The sequence below is a fragment of the Perca fluviatilis genome, chromosome 5, assembly GCF_010015445.1.
Source record: "Perca fluviatilis chromosome 5, GENO_Pfluv_1.0, whole genome shotgun sequence".
NCBI classification, from domain to species: Eukaryota; Metazoa; Chordata; class Actinopteri; order Perciformes; family Percidae; genus Perca; species Perca fluviatilis.
This window is the reverse complement of record NC_053116.1, coordinates 42,004,820-42,025,890: the sequence shown is the minus strand read 5'-3', so window position 1 is coordinate 42,025,890 and position 21,071 is coordinate 42,004,820. Positions and strand designations below refer to the sequence as shown.

Here is a 21,071-nt window from a genome sequence, read left to right as displayed (position 1 = left end):
AGAAGCCAAACACTTCGAAACATTTTTGAAACACCCGTTGGTAGAATATCAAGGCAACAGGAGGAGGTTTTCAGATGTTGTATAATGTCCTCCAGGTTTTTAAGGTTGATCGTATGAAATTGTGTCATGTTGGAATTTGTTTTGCGTGCATACTGTGACAACACATATCCTGTACTTGATATGGAGGCACTGACTGTTTGTCTAATTTTCTGAATTTTGTCTGTGAAGAAGGAGGCAAAGTCATTGCAAGCCTTGGTAGACAACAGTTCAGATGCTACCGGTACTAGGAGGGTTTGTTAATCTATCAACAGTAGCAAACAAAGCACGTGAATTATTATTGTTTCTGGCGATAATGTCAGAGAAAAAGGACCGTCTTGCATTTCTTAGTTCCAGATTATAAATGCGAAGTCTCTCTTTATAGGTGTTATAATGGACCTGGAGATTAGATTTTCGCCAACTGCGTTCAGCTTTTCGACACTCTCTTTTTTCTGTTCTCACACCTATAAAATTTCTCCATGGAGATCTTTTCTTACCAGAGACAGCTTTGACCTTAGTGGGAGCAATAGCATCAATAACATTCGTAATTTTACAGTTGAAATTATCTACCAGCTCAGTGACTGAGGCCCCAGTGGGCGGGTGTAGAGGAGAAAAGCTGAATGAATTTTTCACTGGTGTTTTCAGTGATATACACGTTTTCTGATTAACTTTGTTTGAACACTTTTGGGCACAGAGATAGTGCCGTTAAAAAACACAGGAATGATCAGAGAGAGCAACATCAGTCACCACAACCTTGGAAATGTTCAGACCCTTGGAGATAATCAAGTCCAGAGTGTTGCCCCTTTTGTTGCATGGGCTGTGTCACATGAGCTGCAGTCAGTCAATAGAAACTTAAACAACACAAGTTCTTTGGTCCCTCGGTCCTGGGGGTTGTCAACATGAATATTAAAATCACCAGCAATAATTACACGGTCAAAGTTAATACAGATTATAGACAGCAGTTCATTAAAATCGTCAAAGAAGGATGCACAGTATTTAGGTGGCCTGTAGATATTTAGAAGTAGAGCTTGAGGGGAGGATCTTAGCTGAAGAGCCACATATTCAAAAGAAGCAAAATGTCCGTAAGATAATTGCATACATTGGAATGAGTCATTAAACAAAATGGCGACTCCACCTCCTTTCTTATTCACTCTATTCTCACTCATAAAACTAAAGTTAGGGGGGGCTGACTCAATGAGAACAGCAGCACTGTTATTATGGTCCAACCAGGTTTCAGTTAAAAACATAAAATCAAGATTGTTCTTGATAATAAAATCATTGATTAAAAATGATTTTCCCGCCAAAGATCTAACGTTTAGTAGGGCTAGTGTTAGTGCGTTTTCATTTTTTGGGACAGACTGTGGCTGACGAGGAATGGATGCTATTATTGTGTCACTCAGCATGTGACACAGCCCATGCACAATAAGGGGCACACTCTGGACTTGATTATCTCCAAGGGTCTGAACATTTCCAAGGTTGTGGTGACTGATGTTGCTCTCTCTGATCATTCCTGTGTTTTCTTTAACGGCACTATCTCTGTGCCCAAAAGTGTAAGATAATTGCATACATTGGAATGAGTCATTAAACAAAATGGCGACTCCACCTCCTTTCTTATTCACTCTATTCTCACTCATAAAACTAAAGTTAGGGGGGGCTGACTCAATGAGAACAGCAGCACTGTTATTATGGTCCAACCAGGTTTCAGTTAAAAACATAAAATCAAGATTGTTCTTGATAATAAAATCATTGATTAAAAATGATTTTCCCGCCAAAGATCTAACGTTTAGTAGGGCTAGTGTTAGTGCGTTTTCATTTTTTGGGACAGACTGTGGCTGACGAGGAATGGATGCTAAATTTGCAAAGTTTGCAGTTACGTGCTTATTCGCCATTCTTTTTCTATTACCTATCACAACATAAATTGTGGAAGAACCTAATACGCAGGGCCCAGGCTTGTCTTGGAAAGAGTCATGAGTGCTACTAGGCATGCAGCCTGGACCCGGCCCATATCAGTTAACGCTTGCTGCATTTTGCACACAAGCATCCTTATCAGTTTGGGGAGAAGGAGTTAGCTGCCGTCCTTGAGGGGGCAGAGGTGCCTGGCGTTTTACGATGGGAGAAGGAAGGGGGGCATACTTGGTTCCAGCATTTACCAGCTGCTCCATCTGGTCAGTGAACTCCAACATGGCGATGGGGGAAAGAGGGGAGAGCGGCATATCCTTAAAGAGGTCCTCATAGCTGTCGTGGTTGTCACAGGGGCTTGAGGAGTGTTGCACGGGTGAGAAGGGGTGTTGAGATTTCTCATCTCCGGTCTTTGGTCTCCCATGGTCAAATCTTTGCTCAGGTGGGGCTGTGGTGGCTCACTGCCGCACTTTGTTGTGTCTTCCTCTTGTTTTGGTTCATCTTGTCTCGTGCCCTTGGCCAAGGGAGCAGATGTGTGGCGCAGAAAGTAAAGTAGGCTAGAGGTGAACAGCTTTACTCCTGGCTTGTTAAGGAATAGTCCATCTGCTTTAAAAAGATGTCTGCAGCCCCAGAAAATGTTAAAATTGTCAATGAACTGCAGAGAATGGTCGGTACATGCATTTGAAAGCCATCTGTTCAGTGCCAACAGTCTGCCGAATCTCAGCCTCCTCCTCTGACTGGCGGTATAGGGCCACTGATAAACACCTTTGCGCGTTAGGGAGTTGACTGCGTTCAGCAGATTCATAAAGTCACGATTCAGCACTTCAGACTCTTGCTTTACAACATCATTTGACCCTATATGCAGTATAATGTTCTTCACAGTTGGGTGTGCTGCTATGATATCCTGGATTCTTTGGGCCAAATCAGACACCATGTCTTTGGGAAAACAGAGTATTTTGGTGTTTTTACTGCTTTTATATCTTTCCAGCAGAGTCACCCACAATCAGAGTTTGGGGCCCAGTCGTTAGCTTTCCCTGTAGCTTTTTACTTTTAGAATTGCTCTCAGTCCTTACCCTGCTGTGTGACGATGAGACGTAATCCAGGTTATGTCCAGTGTCCTGCAGCAGAGGAGCAAATCTGTTCTTCACCTGCACACTCAGTTGTTGGGGAGGCATTTTGTTGCTGATTTTCCCTTTTGCAGCTGTCCACGGCTGTGTCCTGCTAAGTACAGGGGTTGAAGAGGCACTCTGCCTGGGTGGTAATGCAGGCCAGCCGGTCATATCACAAATCTCAGGGCGCTGTGCTCTGCCCGTTAGTCGTCCTCCCTTTTCCCAGGAAAATGATTTACTCTTAGGCTTTGCACCAAAAGAGTTCCAGGGAGGACTGCCACTTGTTGATTTATTATCCGTTCCACAGCCCTCTTGTTTCTTTGTGGTCTTGCTGGTGCTAGTTAGCCGTGTGTTAGCATGCTTTTGTCCATTGTTTTGGGTCACTGGTAAAGTGGTGTCATTTCCACATGATCCGTTCACTTCCAGGTTTACTTCTAACCGGTAAATTTTGGTTTCCAGAACTGCAATCTTCTGCAGGAGCTTGTAGTAGTCCTCTATGGAGAAGGGTGGCATCTTGCTGCTAATTAGCTTTAGCTACAGTCACTTTAGGACAGGCTTGAGCTATTGGTAGGCCTCGGTCACGCAGAAAAATTTTCAAATATGACAATAGCCTACTATGTCTACAAAAAATGTATAGTCCAGTGATTTATAAGTATCCAAGAGCCGCTGCTCATAGTTTCTCTCAGAGGAAAAGCAAGATTATCAGTAGAAATATGCAAGCAGAAGCAGGAGCAAGCAGTAGAGCGTCTGCACTGTAAGAAGCAGGAAGCAGAGATAAACGAGATTGTTTAACCCAAGTCAACGCCTATTATAACATGATTGGTGAATAATTCTTCAATTTAAGTGTTTTTATATTATACATATTTGCAGGGCTCTCAAGTCTCACGCATTGGGCGTGAGACACACGCATTTCAACCCGTTCACACGCTCACACGCCACACCTTGTATTTCTCACGCAGAGAAATTACCAGGATAACGCCCACCAAGTTGCGCTGCTATTTTTAACAGTGGAACAGGTAGAGGAATCAAGTGAGTTCCCCATAGAGTTCAGAACGCCCTGCCACCACCCGAGGCGCTACGATTGGGCATTTTAGGTCCGGGCCCGCCCATTTTGACCCAGTTCATCCAATAAGCAGCCTGAGGAAAGCTTTGAGTGAAAGCTTCTCAGCCAATCAGCGGCTTCTACCCCACGTGTGGACTCTTAAACCTGCCCACACAGGCTGCATCGTCACCAGCAAGTGATCCAATGAAATGAATGACGTTTGCGCGCAAGCTTTTCAAGCAAGCTCAATGAGACAGACACAGGGTGTAGCTGTTAGTTAATATGAAACGCAAAGCAAAGCAGCTTGTTTTCATTTAAATTCAGCAAGAAACGCTCCGAGGCCATTTTTACAGTTCCTTGTCCGTCTGTTTTTTTTTTTTTTTTTAAAAGCTTGTAAAACATCAACCCTGTTGTCTATAGTCAATCAATGTACATCATTTATTTCAGGAAAAACGGGGCTATTAGAATATTTGTGCTGTAGTGAGGTCAATTTAATGTAAAAAAAAGGTTGTATGACCTTAAAAACAAATAAATAAATAAATAAAACGGAAAATTAATCTCACAGATATTTATTGATATCACACACAGAACAATAAAAGCTAAGCCAATCGCCTGTCTGAATTAGTTCACATATGTCTTGGGTATCAAATTTTGAAGAAATAAACATTATAACTTATACAGTTGACAAATTATATACATTTTTTCAAAAAACGTCCAGACGCTTTTGCCAATAATCACAAATAATTATGTCAAATGTATTGATATCACACACACAACAATGCTACACAAGCATTTGTGTTGTCTAAAACAGTTATCCTATATATTTGGAGTCATCCAGTGCAAAAACAAACATAATGAACATTATAACTCATATAAATGATAAACTATTTACATTTCTTCAAAAAAGGCCCAAATGTATCCCAAATATCTAAACAGTGATGCCATTCTTCTCTGTAGGACGGCCATAGACTGTAGTTATCTCTCTTTTTCACTTCACTCTTTGTTCTTGCCAGGTACGTCACTAGGATTGAAAGACAGGGGGGGCTTAGCCCCGATGCTATGCAATACTTTCCCTTGCAAAATCTTACTTACAAACTCTAAAGTTAGCTTTTAGATACATCAAAGCTGCATGGGGGGGATTTACTTAGGCCAGACTGTGCTCCTGCTGAGTTCTTTAGGCTAAGACTTAACCGCTACCTATCTGCCTGTGTAAATTTGTGGTAATGTATTACCATACCTAATCCCTCTCTTTATTAGATAAGTTGCAGGTCAAAATAAGACTATTTAATTACTAGGGGTGTAACGATACACGTATTCGTATTGAACCGTTCGGCACGAGGCTTTCGGTTAGGTGCGCATTACAAACGGAACGATTCGTTGGACTAATCCTATTTCATTTTTTAAAAAAGAGCTTTAATTTTTTGAAATATAATGTTCTCAGTCCTGCTGCACTCAACAAGGCAGCCCAAATGATGAGACTGGCAACATGCTGTCTGCCCTTCCCACTCCTAAAGAAAAACACACTACTCCAGTCAGGCATGATACGCTGAACTAGCAAGTATGTCTGAATTTAATAACCTGATGGTGAGATAAATACAAGTTCTTGTATGTATGTATGTATGTATGTATACAGTACAATACAGGCCAAAAGTTTGGATACAGCTTCTCATTCAATGCGTTTCCTTTTATTGCATCACTATTTACATTGTAGATTCTCACTGAAGGCATCAAAACTATGAATGAACACATATGGAATTATGTACTTAACAAAAAAGTGTGAAATAACTGAAAACATGTCTTATATTTTAGATTCTTCAAAGTAGCCACCTTTTGCTTTTTTATTAATATGGGAACAAATTCCACTAATTAACCCTGACAAAGCACACCTGTGAAGGTAAAACCATTTCAGGTGACTACCTCATGAAGCTCATTGAGAGAACACCAAGGGTTTGCAGAGTTATCAAAAAAAGCAAAGGGTGGCTACTTTGAAGAATCTAAAATATAAGACATGTTTTCAGTTATTTCACACTTTTTTGTTGAGTACATAATTCCACATGTGTTCATTCATAGTTTTGATTCCTTCAGTGAGAATCTACAATGTAAATAGTCATGAAAATAAAGAAAACGCATTGAATGAGGTGTGTCCAAACTTTTGGCCTGTACTGTCACCTGAAATGGTTTTCACTTCACAGGTGTGCCTTGTCAGGGTTAATTAGTGGAATTCTTTCCTTATTAATGGGGTTGGGACCATCAGTTGTGTTGTGCAGAAGTCAGGTTGATACACAGCCGACAGCCCTATTGGACAACTGTTATATTATGGCAAGAACCAATCAGCTAAGTAAAGAGAAACGAGTGGCCATCATTACTTTAACAAATGAAGGTCAGTCAGTCCCGAAAATTGCAAAAAGTTTGAATGTGTCCCCAAGTGCAGTCGCAAAAACCATCAAGCGCTACAACGAAACTGGCTCACATGAGGACCGCCCCAGGAAAGGAAGACCAAGAGTCACCTCTGCTGCTGAGGATAAGTTCATCCGAGTCACCAGCCTCAGAAATCGCAAGTTAACAGCAGCTCAGATTAGAGACCAGATGAATGCCACACAGAGTTCTAGCAGCAGACACATCTCTAGAACAACTGTTAAGAGGAGACTGCGCAAATCAGGCCTTCATGGTCAAGTAGCTGCTAGGAAACCACTGTTAAGGAGAGGCAACAAGCAGAAGAGATTTGTTTGGGCCAAGAAACACAAGGAATGGACATTAGACCAGTGGAAATCTGTGCTTTGGTCTGATGAGTCCAAATTTTTTGGTTCCAAGCGCCGTGTCTTTGTGCGACGCAGAAAAGGTGAATGGATGGATTCTCCGTGGCTGGTTCCCACCGTGAAGCATGGAGGAGGAGGTGTGATGGTGTGGGGGGGCTTTGCTGGTGACACTGTTGGAGATTTATTCAAAATTGAAGGCATACTGAACCAGCATGGCTACCACAGCATCCTGCAGCGACATGCCATCCCATCCGGTTCGCGTTTAGTTGGACCATCATTTATTTTTCAACAGGACAATGACCCCACACACACCTCCAGGCTGTGTAAGGGCTATTTGACCAAGAAGGAAAGTGATGGAGTGCTGCGCCAGATGACCTGGCCTCCACAGTCACCGGACCTGAACCCAATCAAGATGGTTTGGGGTGAGCTGGACCGCAGAGTGAAGGCAAAAGGGCCAACAAGTGCTAAGCATCTCTGGGAACTCCTTCAAGACTGTTGGAAAACCATTTCAGGTGACTACCTCTTGAAGCTCAAGAGAATTGCAAGAGTGTGCAAAGCAGTAATCAGAGCAAAGGGTGGCTACTTTGAAGAAACTAGAATATAAGACATGCTTTCAGTTATTTCACACTTTTTTGTTAAGTACATAATTCCATATGTGTTCATTCATAGTTTTGATGCATTCAGTGAGAATCTACAATGTAAATAGTCATGAAAATAAAGAAACACATTGAATGAGAAGGTGTGTCCAAACTTTTGGCCTGTACTGTATAGCCTAGTCTACATTTAGGCAACATCTACATACTTGTTTAATTTATTACAGCAAAGGAATGCACAAAGTTAAGTTGGTCAGAATCAAGCATATATAATAAATATCATGAAATAATTTAGGCTATGCCTTGGTGTCTCTCTCCCTCTCTCTCCTAAAATATCTTCCAGTATCCATTTGTTCAATGAATTGAAGGTTATACTGGTACAATAGCATTAACAGTGACACTATGATATTTAGGGACTGATATTGTTTTAATACTATAGAGAAAGCAGGCTATATTAATGGTAAAGAATAGAGAGCTTTGGATACCTTACAAGGCGAGCTATTTCTTGTATTTCACTCGTTTACACTAGCTAGACTATTGTTTTCTATAGCTAACTAAAATACTCCTTTATCTTTACCTCAAGTAAATGTAGCTAAAGTGAAGCAAGTAAAAGTCATTAACAACAACTTACAATTTCACTCACTCACTGTGTGTGCGGCAGCAAGTCCAGACCAAAGATTTGCGACGAGACAAGATAAATCCTGCAGTTACTTACAACACACCGGTCTGCAGCATTCTGAAAGCTGCCAGTTTAAACCAATGAGAAGAGACAAGACAGTGTATCAGCTTCATAGCCATTGACTCTTTGTACTTCTGTCTAACTTTCGAATTTCCGGCTTTTTTGTAGCTGGGTATATCATTTGTTGTTTCTAATTATGAATTTGGATAACGTTAATGATAGTGAGATACTTGCTACAGTTGCATTTTGAGTGATAAATCAACGAAAACAACATTTTATTTCTCTGATTTCCTGCTTTGTTTTAATGCTGCCTGGCCTCTCTCTTCAGTAACTCTCTACCTCGCTCGTCCACATACTGTTACCGTGCAAGCAGCCGCTCGTAAGGCTCTCTCTAAAACACTGCCATTTCGACCAGTTGACAGTTCGTGAAATAAAAATAAAACAGACTGCAGTGCACGACGACACCAACAGATGAATGGTGAATGAAGATTGATTCCATGTAGTGAGTGATACAGTAAAAAAAAAATCGAATTATTATTTTTATTATTATTTGGGGGGCTTAGAAACATTTTGGGGTAGCTTGAGCCCCCCTAAAATAGGCCTAACGACATCCATGGTTCTCGCTCCTATTTCCTGGAGTGAACTCTCTTTTTGACTATATACTCTTTGTGTGATGAACACATTCTTGCAAAGCATCATGGGAGATTTATACTAGACTGTAGCACCCGGTAGCACAGAGCTAGCGGCAGAAATTACGGAAAATTGATAAATTACGGACATCGAGTGGATAAATCTTGGATGTAAGTGTTTGGATTTATTACTGAACAACTCAGAAAAGAGGCACAAGTTCCAGGCTGGATAGAAAACCTTCTAGAAAGGCTACGAAGACAACAAAGACACTGCCGTGATGGCTAGCTCCTTAGCTAGAAGATCGATAAAACTTTCATTAAATTATCTAAATATTAATCGGAGGTGCCGTGTGACGTTGTGGACGATCGCGCTCTGAGGGTTAGCGCAGATACAAGAAGAAGGGTGTCCTGGGGACCTCAAAACTAGCTCTTAGGTCTTCAAAACTCAACATACCTTTCTCATTGAATAACTGGTTTACAGTATAAATGCCTCTGTCACTCCACTGCTTACAAGCAAAGAGTTTGTTACCAGACATTAAGTGTGCATTGTGCCAAATTGGGGTGTTCAAATGCCACTTATTGGTGTAGCGAAGTTGCTCCTCGACCTGTTTAAAGTTGGTCAATGTGTTGGTGGTAATAGGGCCATGAGCTAGCATACACTTTTTTGGACACACACCTGTAAAGGCCAGGTCTTGCAGTCTTAGATTTCCAGTAAGGTTTTGCTCTATTTCTCTGCATTGTAGATGAGGGGTCCATCCACACTCTGAGGGTCCGCAGCTGAAAGCCTCTGTAGTACACTTTAAGGCTGGGGAGAGGCAAGCCTCCTGTGTTTGAGGTACATTGCAGGGTAGAGCAGAGATCTTCAACAGGGGGTGCGGGACTCCTAGGGGGTCCTCAGAGTCACAGCAGGGTGGCCTCCAAATTATTGTTGAATTTTTGTTTGGTTGTTTTTTCAAAAATTAAAAAGTCTTTACATGAATACAACATAGTATTAGCAAATATAAATCCCCACTGATGATAGGCTTACTTGCCTATAGGTTATGCTGTGACTAAGGTAGCCATCCACAGATACAATTAATCCCAAAGGATTCACTGTGCCACATTTATGTTGAGATTTAAAATATTATTTATAAAATCATGCCAACAATTATTATTTTGATAGCTTAGTATTCTATGCACTAAAAAGGTAACTATAAAGGCTTTAGGCCGCCCTACACATTATTGTAGGCCCAGTTTAATATCCAACTTCATTTATACAATGTATGTAGTAGGGGGTCCCTGCTTCATGTCTCTCTCAGTTAAGGGGTCCTTGGCTTAAAAAACGTTGAAGACCCCTGTCCTAGAGATTTCATCCGATCAACTTCAAATTTGGTCTGTGCCATCTTAAAGGTCGGTTGCTCTATTATACTTTTCAGTTGTCCCCTCTAATACTGTATCTGAAGTCTCTTTTATATAGACCTTAGTGGTCCCCTAATACTGTATCTGAAGTCTCTTTTATATAGACCTTAGTGGTCCCCTAATACTGTATCTGAAGTCTCTTTTATATAGACCTTAGTGGTCCCCTAATACTGTATCTGAAGTCTCTTTTATATAGACATATGCTTAGTCCCCTAATACTGTATCTGAAGTCTCTTTTATATAGACCTTAGTGGTCCCCTAATACTGTATCTGAAGTCTCTTTTATATAGACCTTATTGGTCCCCTAATACTGTATCTGAGTCTCTTTTATATAGACCTTAGTGGTCCCTAATATTACTGTATCTGAAGTCTCTCTTTATATAGACCTTAGTAGTCCCCTAATACTGTATCTGAAGTCTCTTTTATATAGACCTTAGTGGTCCCCTAATACTGTATCTGAAGTCTCTTGTATATAGACCTTAGTGGTCCCCTAATACTGTATCTGAAGTCTCTTTTATATAGACCTTAGTGGTCCCATAATACTGTATCTGAAGTCTCTTTCCCGAAATTCAGCCTTGGTGCAGAATTACAGCCACTACAGCCAGTCCCACAATGAGCTTTCCTTAGGATGTGCCATTTCTGTGTCTGAAGCTGTGGGAGGGAGGAGTGGAGGGTGGAGGTGTGGCCTTGACCAACTGCACTTTGCCACTTTTGTGGTTTTGAAAGCCATGATGTCTCTCTCTCTCTCATGGGGGGGCCAAATTCTCTGGACGGGCAAAGCAGAGAAAGGGGAGGTAACCTTGCTTGTTATGACCTCATAACAAGCAGATTCCAAAACGGCTCATCTGAGCTTTCATTTTCTCAAAGGCAGAGCAGGATACCCAGGGCTCGGTTTACACCTATCACCATTTCTAGTCACTGGGCTGGAGGAACTCATATTAATGTTGAAAAACCTCATAAAGTGACATTTTCATGCCATGGGACCTTTAAGACATTACAGATGAAAAGTTGTTAAAAGTAAAACTTTTCGTCATAGGGCGTGACCGTGTCGGGGCGGCCATTTTGTGCGTTTCACCGCCGAAACAGGAAGTGGGTGTGACTCGAGTGTACATTGTCCAACTGGCTCGAAACTTTTCAGGATTCATAAGAGTCCAACCCTGAGGACAAAAAAAGGCCGATATTTACTTAAAGTCATAGCGCCCCCTGGTGGAAACAGGAAGTAGGCCTAAAAGTCAAGGTGCTATACTTTAACGAACTCCTAGAGATTTCATCCGATGGACTTCAAACTTGGTCTGTACCATCCCAACACCTTAACGATGAAAAGTTATTAAAAGAAAAACTTTTCGTCAGACAGTGTGGGCGTGGCGGCCATTTTGAGTGTTTAGCGATGAACAAAGAAGTTGTTGTAACTTGAGTGTACATTGTCGTATCTGCCCGAAATTTCTCACAATTTACAAGGGTCCAGGCCTGAGGACACCTACAGGCCAAAATTGACTTTTGGTCATAGCGCCCCCCGCTGGCATCAGGAAATCTGACTTATATGACAAACATCATCTGATTTACATGAAACTTAGAATGTGTGGTCTACATGTGATACTGAGCCGCCCCCTATACTATAACCACGCCCACTTACTCAGGCCACGCCCCCTTTTATAACATTTTAACCATTTAAGGTAGAGTCTTGTGTGAGGTGTCATTGAACTCAGCACAGAGTTCCTTTTTAATTGGTGATGGTTTGACCCGCCCCCTAAACTTTAGCCACGCCCCCTTAACTAATGACCCGTTTGATGTAGACCCTTGTGTGAGGTATCATTGAACACAGCAGAGACTTTCTTTTGAACCGCCCCCTATGCTTTAGCCACGCCCCTTCTTCATCTTGTGTGAGGTATCGTTGTACTCAGCGTGGAGTTCCCTTTTCATTTGTGATGATTTGCAGTGTCTGAGTGCAAACCCACGGTCGCAAGGAGCGGCGTCCGCCCATAACACTGACGCGCGCCGAGGCTTTCAGCTTTAATTCTGAATTATTACTACTATTTTTTCAGAATAAAGGTGTGTGAACATTTTCTACGAGTGCAAATCTCAATTTAAAAAACACACACACAGAGACACTCACACACAGACACTCACACACATAGACACACATATACACACACACACACACACACACATGCATGTGCATATTTTTTACAAGTGCAAAGTTCAGATTTTTTGTTCTGCAAGCTCTCACATTTTGCACCATATTTTCCTTCATAGTTTTTCACTGAATTAATGCCAGTCGTCATCAAAAATCAGGAAACCACCCAGGTAACATATTAGAAATACTTATGTGTCCATATAGACAATCTTCTCTGCTGGAAAACACACATTGACTACCTGTGTAATAGACTGCAGCAGAGATTATACTTTTTAAGGCGACGGAGACTGTATGGAGTAGGAGGCCAGATCATACTCATGTTCTACCGGGCGATTCTGGAGAGCATCATCAGATATGGAATCACAGCATTGTTTGACAACTTAACAGTGCAGCTAAAAAGCATGCTGGCCAGCACACACAAGACAGCTATGAGGATAATAGGGAGGAAACAGTACGAGGCAATACAGAGCCTGTACGAGCAAGCTCTTAGAAAACAAGCTGTTAGAATCCCTGCAGACTCTCTACACCCTCTCTCTCCTGAATATGAACATCTGCCATCAGGGAGAAGAGTCTGTGTGCCGAGATGTAAAACAAACAGACAAAAGTTATCGTTTATCCCAACCACCATCAAGCTGCTGAACTCCAGTAGTAAATCTTAGCACAGCAGAGCAGGGGGGCAATAAATACACCAGCACTTTAATTATTACAGTTCATTCTTAGGATGTTGTGTTGTCTGTGCTGTCATGTGTGTCCTTGGCACAATCCCAAAGTCCGGACTCACAGACTCACAGACTTTGATGCGCGTTCTCGCGAAATTTGTAAGGGCTTAGGGTTGTCCCAATGTCGAATTTCAAAGGGTGTGAGGGTTTGAGTACACACTTACCAAGCCATTTCCGTGAGTCTACATCGATGCAGACTTCACCAAAAGGAATTACCCACAGTTCAAAGCGTTGTGATGTTTACTGCGGAGACCATAGGGAAATCCGGAAATTACAAAAGGAAAAACAACAGCACGCCTCACGGCCACGGAACAGACCAACCTGGTGTTCAGCTTGTAAAACAAGAGCTTGAAATAATGTGGGATCAGGCAGCTGTCTCCTGGGCCTTGGCCGTGTGGAAAGCAACAAACTTAAAATGAAAATTCCCAAACCGGCAAGTGTCAGCAACATCTTTGTTATTAAACATCGCCAAGGTAACATGTGATCTCGTGAAGCGCCGTCCCGATCCCATTTCTACCTATCTGAGCCCATGTGGCCTCACACACTCACTCACTTAGCACCTGAGATCACTTAAGTCTGTGAGTCTTTAGTCCTTAGTCCTCAGGGCTCACTTTGGGATTGGGCCCTTCTTTTGTGTCTTAGGACACTTCATTGATCTCATGTTTATGTTGATTTTATTTTATGTTGATTTTAGAATGTTTTTTTCTGTTACATGTTTATGTTATGAAGCAACAGGTTGTAGCACTATGTCCAAGACAAACTTCACCAATACAGAGTATTCTATTCTAAAGTCCTGCATTCAGACTTTACTGCAGTAAAGGTACTAGCAGCGAGAGATGAAGCAGGCGGTGCAGCGTGAGGAAGCAGATCTCTACCTCTGGAAGTAGAGAGGAAGCAGGTCTCTACCTCTGGAAGTAGAGAGGAAGCAGGTCTCTACCTCTGGAAGTAGAGAGGAAACAGGTCTCTACCTCTGGAAGTAGAGGAAACAGGTTCTACTCTGGAAGTAGAGAGAAGCAGGTCTCTACCTCTGGAAGTAGAGAAACAGGTCTCTACCTCTGGAAGTAGAGAGGAAGCAGGTCTCTACCTCTGGAAGTAGAGAGGAAGCAGGTCTCTACCTCTGGAAGTAGAGAGGAAGCAGGTCTCTACCTCTGGAAGTAGAGAGGAAGCAGGTCTCTACCTCTGGAAGTAGCTTCAGTATTGAGCCCCCCCCCCCCCATGTGATGTTCACCTGGGACAGATTGTCTTTTTAAAAACATGTGGCCTCCACCATGACCTTCATAGTTTAAAGAAAAGAAGAAGAAGAACAGTGCTTAATTGTCAAACCCAATATGAAAATACTAGAGCTGGGTATCCAATGATTCCTAAATGTATTCAGATTCTCAAGGTTCTGATTGGATTACATTTCTGAAATATCAGTTCCAACACCAGTTTATTTAGTTTGGATATAAAAGAGATTCAAGAAGAACATTTAATGTGATCATATTTAAACTGTATTTGACTACTTATCATGTCGACTTCTTCCCTTTTCTCATGAACCAATCAGCTGACCCTTCATCCAGCCCATAATAACTTACCTGTACCGTTGCTGCTGCTGCTGTTTCTCTGTCTCCTCTTCTGTTTGGAAGCAGCTCCACATCATCTGTCCTCTGATATGAAAACAGCTGAGTTATGATCATATTGAGTGGAACATTAAACTAGCAGCCAGAGAGTCTGTTTATCACACATTGCTGACAGAAAACGCTGCTGGTTTAAAGTCAACTCATTTTCATAACTCACACAATATTCTCCATTAAATATCCAGCTGACGGTCTGAAGTTACCTAGCAACAGTGTATGTTAACGTTAGCTCAGTCAGCGTTAGCCTAACATCAACAGGTACAGTGGCACAAAAAGTGGGTATGCGCTATATGCGGCGCATAGGGGCGCAGCACCATGGGGGCGCCAAAATGATGGTAAAAAAAAAAAAGATGTATATATATATATATGTATATATATATGTGTATATATATATATATATATATACTTTATAATTATTTATAATTATGGTAGGCCTACAGAGGCTGATATACTTTAAAATAAACCTTTATTGTTTAAAGCCTATACATGATGATGTCCGGCACACTTATTTATTTATTTTTTGTGGGGTGCGCCAAAATCGTTGCTGCATACCCCTCTGACACTGGGTAGTTACGCCCCTGAACAGGTGTAGACATAAAATATGATAATGAGCTAATTTACTAAATCAACCAACTCAGTCTCTTTTATTTTCTTTCTTTTCATCCACAACATTAAAGTCTTCTGCTGCTGCTGGCGGTTCACTTTGATTTTGACCAAGAGCTGCAGACCGAGATACCTGCTCACTGGAAGTTTCTATCCTTCTGTCAACTATTTTAGAGTGCACGTGATGTTCCAGACAGGAGACAGAGAGAGCCCTCTGCTGGCAAGATCTGTGCTAACATCCTAGAGACACACCTGGTAACAGAATACAGGTAAGAGACAGGAATAACACCACCACACATCCTACACACAGAAAAAAAGGTGCTAACTGGAACCAAAAATGGTTCTTAAGAGTGATGCCATAGAAGAACCATTTTGAGTTCCACAAAGAACCTTTTAACAAGAGGTTCTTTAAAGAACCATTTCTAAAGAACCCTTAAAAAGGTGCTTCAAAGAACCATTACAAAATGGTTCTTTGATGCACTATTAATGGTTCTTCAAAGAACCATATTAAAAATTGGTTCTTTAAGGAACAATTTTCAAGAAGGTTCTTTGTGGAGCCAACTGGTTCAATAAAGAACCTCTTTCAAAAGGTTCTTCAGAATAAATGGTTCTTTGTTCATTTTAAATGTTATTATGGGTATTATTTAAAAACAAGAACAATACATGCATATATTTGGCTATTTGACAACTTTGTTTATTGTTGACCATATTTAATTAAATTACAAAAAAAATGAGAAAAATGTAACAAATGTTACACAATGACAATACAAGTAGATCCAACCAGGCAATCTGATTGACCAAACATTCAGAACATGCTCACATCAGCAAGACAGCAACATTACAGAGTTGAATCAAAAGCTTTTGAAACATTTAGTGAAAGTCACATATTTATATAGTGATTCACAACACTGAGTTCTGGATTCCCCAGTGTCCTGACTGCCGTGTCACAAAGTTCCCCTGGTGTCCACCGCCATTTGGTAAAGTAACTGCCATGGCAGCAAGGACACTGGGGAACCCTGAGTTCCCTGTCATGAGTGTGACAAATGTCAGTTTTTAAAATTAGGTTATTGACATGTAAGGAGGATTTCTGGTCACAATAAAAATCATGAGTTATGACTATGAAATTTGGATGTGTTGTACAGTGGAGAGTGGTCTATTAAACCAAGCTTGTTCCAGATAGTAGATAGTAGTAGTCTGTCCCTAAAAGAAATGACAGTGAGGAAACTGGGGAAGTTCCCATTCACTCTATGACAGTTGTTAAAGTGATGGTTCGGAGTAATTCAACCTAGGGTCCTTTGCACCATGACCTTGAGCCAAACAACCCCCCAGGAGCTTTTTTCACCTGGGTCTAGCATTGGGAGAGTTAGCGTAGCAGCGTTATCAGCTGAATAGCTTAGCGCAGGGGCTAATGGACCCACGTTTGTATCTGGTAAATGACCCCACTAATATTACATGAAATGATACCAAACGTCTACAGTAGTACAAATAGGTTATGTACTCATAAAACGATGGATTGGAAAGTTTGTAAGTACACCAGAAGTTTCTGTAAATAACACTTGCCTGCTGGCTTCTGCTCTCTGCTGTTGTTGCTGCTGTGAGACGAGTGCTTAGGGACATCTACAAATTACAACACCGAAAAGAGATGCAACAAAAATATTTTTTAATTTAACTTATTTTTTAAAGTAAGTGCTGTAATATAACTAGCAGGAGACAAGTAATAACTGAGGGAAGTTTGGAGACATTACCTTATTTAATCATTAAATTAACAAATATTTTTGTTGTATCTCTTTTCGGTGTAGTAATTTGTAGATGATCCCTAAGCACTCTTCTAACTGCAGGTAGTAGCAGCAACAGAGAGCAGAAGAGAGCAGGCAAGTGTTCATAAACTTCTGGTGTACTTACAAACTTTACAATCCATCGTTTTATGAGTACATAACCTATTTGTACTAGTGTAGAAGTTTGGTATCATTTCGGGCATTATTAGTGGGGTCATTTACGAGATACAAACGTGGGTCCATTAGCCCTGCGCTAAGCTATTCAGCTGATAACGCTACTCTATGCTAACTCTCCCAATGCTAGACCCAGCTGAAAAAAGCTTCTGGGGGGGGTGTTTGGCTCGAGGTCATGGTGCAAAGGACTCTAGGGTGAAATTACTCCGAACCATCACTTTAACCCTTGTGTTGTCCTTCGGGTCCCAGTGACCCGAAGGACAACACAAGGATTATGTACTTCCGTTTACTTTGTTGAGAATTGCTCTCTAAACAAGGGTTAATACAGCACCTTAGTTCTTGTTTGTACAGCATTTTGGTCAGCTTAAACTGTGTTTAAATGTGTTCTAGAAATAAACTTTACTTACTTACTTTAAAAGAAACAGGGTTTAGAGAGCAATTCTCAACAAAGTAAAGGGAAGTACATAATCCTTGTGTGGTCCTTCGGGTCACTGGGACCCGAAGGACCACACAAGGGTTAAGTATTGCACTGGATATCTATGTAATTTAATAAAGCGAGATACTTTGAACCTTTTCAAAGTCAAAGGTGAGCCTGTGTTAAGAATACCTGACCAATTTGGTGTTCATAGCTTCATGTTTAGGCTAAGCGTGCTCAGTATTATAGTTGTGTCATTTTAAGTAAAAAAGGAACTTGTATTAAACACATACCAATATTGAACAACATTTGAAAACACACTAAAAGAAAATTAATCTTAACATTTACTAAAATAGAACATCTAATAATACAAAATGAATCTTAACCAATCTATAAAAACACAATAAAACAACTATTTACGTGCGTGTGTGTGTGTGTGGGTGGGGGGGGGGCTGCAAGTCTGTTGTGCCACGCGATACGCTGCCCTTGGGGTTGAGCCAGCGCCAACATCAGCCTGCCGTACTGGCTCGTCCTGAGGGCCTTCTCTGGTGTCTGTTGAGGAAAACACAAAACACAGAGTGAGGTCTGGTGTAACAGACATACAATGGAGTCTTTAAAGTCCATATCTTAGAGTTTTACTTACATTTTGCAGCCTTGCATGAACTCCCTCTGCTCCTCCAGTCCCGAGGTCCCTGACTCCTGGTAGGGGACAGGGGTTTCGTCCTCAGAACTGGAGGAGTACTCAGGCTTGCAGGACCTCTTCCTGGTGGTGGAGGAGGAGGAGGCTTCTGGTGACTCTGGTGATGGCACGGTGTGGGTGAGGGCCTGGCGGAAATGCTCCCTCATCCTCTTTGACTGGGCCACGTTCAGGCTGAGGGCTTAGAAGCAGTCAGCTGTGGCCGTGTTGTTGCACATCAAGGTGGCCACCATCGTCCGCTGCTCGGCAGGCAGGTTGTTATTGTTGTTATATTGCTACTGTCAGTTAAGCCAGCAGAGTTGAATGAAGATGAATTAGTTATTAGTTAATGAAATCCAGCATGAACAGATAAGTGACTGAGGAGAACTCACATGCGCAAACACAGCCGTCCTCAGGTCGGTGAAGTTGAGGGACCCTTTAAGGCCCATGTCCGCCCACGCTACCTGCAGGTGGTGCAATAAGTTTTAGCATGGGCCCTTCCCAGCCGTGAAAAAAACCAGCTGGTTTGGTGGCTTGCTGGCCGCCTGCAGCTCCAGACACCTCTCCAGCCAGCGAAAATCGTCAGTCTCCAAGAGTCTTGTATTCCCTGATACAGAAAACGGACAGACTATTTCAGAGGAGACATTAACAAAAACAACAGACTCACAAGCAGTGAAGACAACAGGAAACAAGTCGAGATTTTAATACATACAGAGATCACAAAATCCCCTGTGCAGCACGCTCACCACATCCATCGCATTCAGAGACTGGGCAAGTAGGGTTTCCCAAAAGTATTCGAGGAACTCATGTATGTGATGGTCTAGCCTACGGACTGGAGGTGGGCTGTGTATCTGCAGAAACATAGGCTTTGAGTCAGTCACTGTTCACATCGGGTGTGTGTCATAACCACTTCGCAATAATTGTTTTGGAAAGTCACACGTACTTTTCGATGCCATCAATATTCCTTAAAACAGCCAACTGAACAATTCAGTCTGACCCTTGGTTTTACCTGCCAGGTAAAATATTAAAGACTCTCAACACCTTAGGACTGTGCATTTTCCAGCTGCCCTTGTGGAACAGCTGGTAGCCTCGGAAGTAGTTTTCTGTGAACACACATTTAAAATGATCTGAGTAACATTTAACATTGAGGTCTGAATCTGAAACACACACACACACACACACACACACACACACACATACATACATACATACATACATACATACATACATATACATATATACATATATATATATATATATATATATATATATATATCTAGTAACGTTACACAAACAATTAAAAACACATACAACATGAAAAGGTGAGCATTCAAAATAGGATACATGATCGCTGAAAACAAATTTTCCTCCTTTTTCTGCATGTACACTTTTCAGCAAGCAAGATGGCGGCGTTCGTCTTTTAATATAGATGTTAGTGACGTAACGCAACGTACGGCTAAGGACGGTGACAGTTGCCGGTGAAAAACACTTTTGCCGCCTATTTTTACACTTCTAAATTAACATATAAAAACTAATTTACCATTGGCAATGTCCGTACGTTACTAACGGTCGGTGGATTAGCTATCGTTAGTAACGTTTTATTCATAAACCTTTCCTTAAACCGAGCTAAATCAACGTTAGCTAGCTACGTTTTAGCGTGCTAACGTTTGTCGTAGCATTGATAAACCTATATAATGCTAGCTAGCACACAATGACTCAGGTATTTCTTAATAAAAACATTACTTATTAGATAACGCGTAACATTGAATCGGCAAACAGACATAGAAGACAACAACGATACAGCCTTGACATGTCTCCATTAACGACTCTTTTGAAATAACGTTAATGAAGTTAAATGTCAGTTACCCTTCATAAGCTAGCTAGCTAGCTAAGTTACGTTAGCTAATGTAGCTAACATCAGAGAGTTTATTCTAGAAGCACTGTTTAAACAAGCACATTTTCAGCAAAAAACTACCAGTAAAATGAAAACGCTTACCTCGCCTGCCTGCCCCAGGAGCCAGAGTGTAGTTTAGGACAAAACTAGCCGCTGGTCCGAAGCCAAGTCCCCGAGAGACTATGTGGGGTGACTGGGGTACGCCTGTTGAAGAGGTGCGCTCGTTTTTCTCCTGTGTGAAGATCCAGCGGGCGGGGTGCCAGACAGAGCGCACTCCTCAATGTGTTTCTGTCCCGCCATAGTCCGCCCGCCATAGTCCTTTGACGGTATATATTTGCAACGCATAGCTTGTTGGATTTATATTTAATAACGTTAAAAAAACGATCCTAAAAATCAACAGACTATTATTATGAAATCGTTAGACTGTTTTTAAACTAAGCTAAACCTGTACACATATGATAGGCTATGATCTGATGTAATGATACGAAACAAACGTTTTTTTACTCTTCCCATAACATGTCATGACTCATGAGTGTGTGTGTGTGTGTGTGTGTGTGTGTGTGTGCGCGCGCACGCATGCGTTCGTGCATGTCTGTGTGAGTGTGTGTGCGTGTGTTTGTGTGTGTATGCGCGTGTCCGTGCGTACGTGTCTGGGTGTGTGTGTGTGCGTGAGTGTCCGTGCGTGCGTGCGTCTGTGAAGTATTGATGAGGGGAAAAGAGCATAAACTAATTTCACCTATTACCTCAAAACATTTACTCAATCAAGTACAGTATAGGCATACTTCTTGTGTAATCCTTTTTTAATACTTCACTACATTTATTTGTTTTTTTTAGTTACAAAAAATTTACAATTACACCCAATATTTTCAACTGCAAAATTTAAGTGACATTTACATCCATCAATCCATCAATATTTTTGATACT

At 41.4% G+C, this 21,071-nt stretch overlaps 1 long non-coding RNA gene across 2 annotated transcripts; it reads right to left on the bottom strand.

Annotated features, from left to right (window-relative positions):
• Nucleotides 1–17,630: 17,630 nt before the first annotated feature.
• On the bottom strand, nt 17,631–20,380 carry LOC120558566. Of its 2 annotated transcripts, none has more exons than XR_005639144.1 (6): nt 20,250–20,380; nt 19,197–19,356; nt 18,966–19,104; nt 18,646–18,860; nt 18,221–18,552; nt 17,631–18,129 (listed from the first exon to the last, which is right to left on the bottom strand). It is a non-coding gene; the product is annotated as an uncharacterized LOC120558566 (long non-coding RNA). The 2 variants fall into 2 exon arrangements; XR_005639145.1 differs by having other exon boundaries at nt 18,221–18,549.
• Nucleotides 20,381–21,071: the final 691 nt, after the last annotated feature.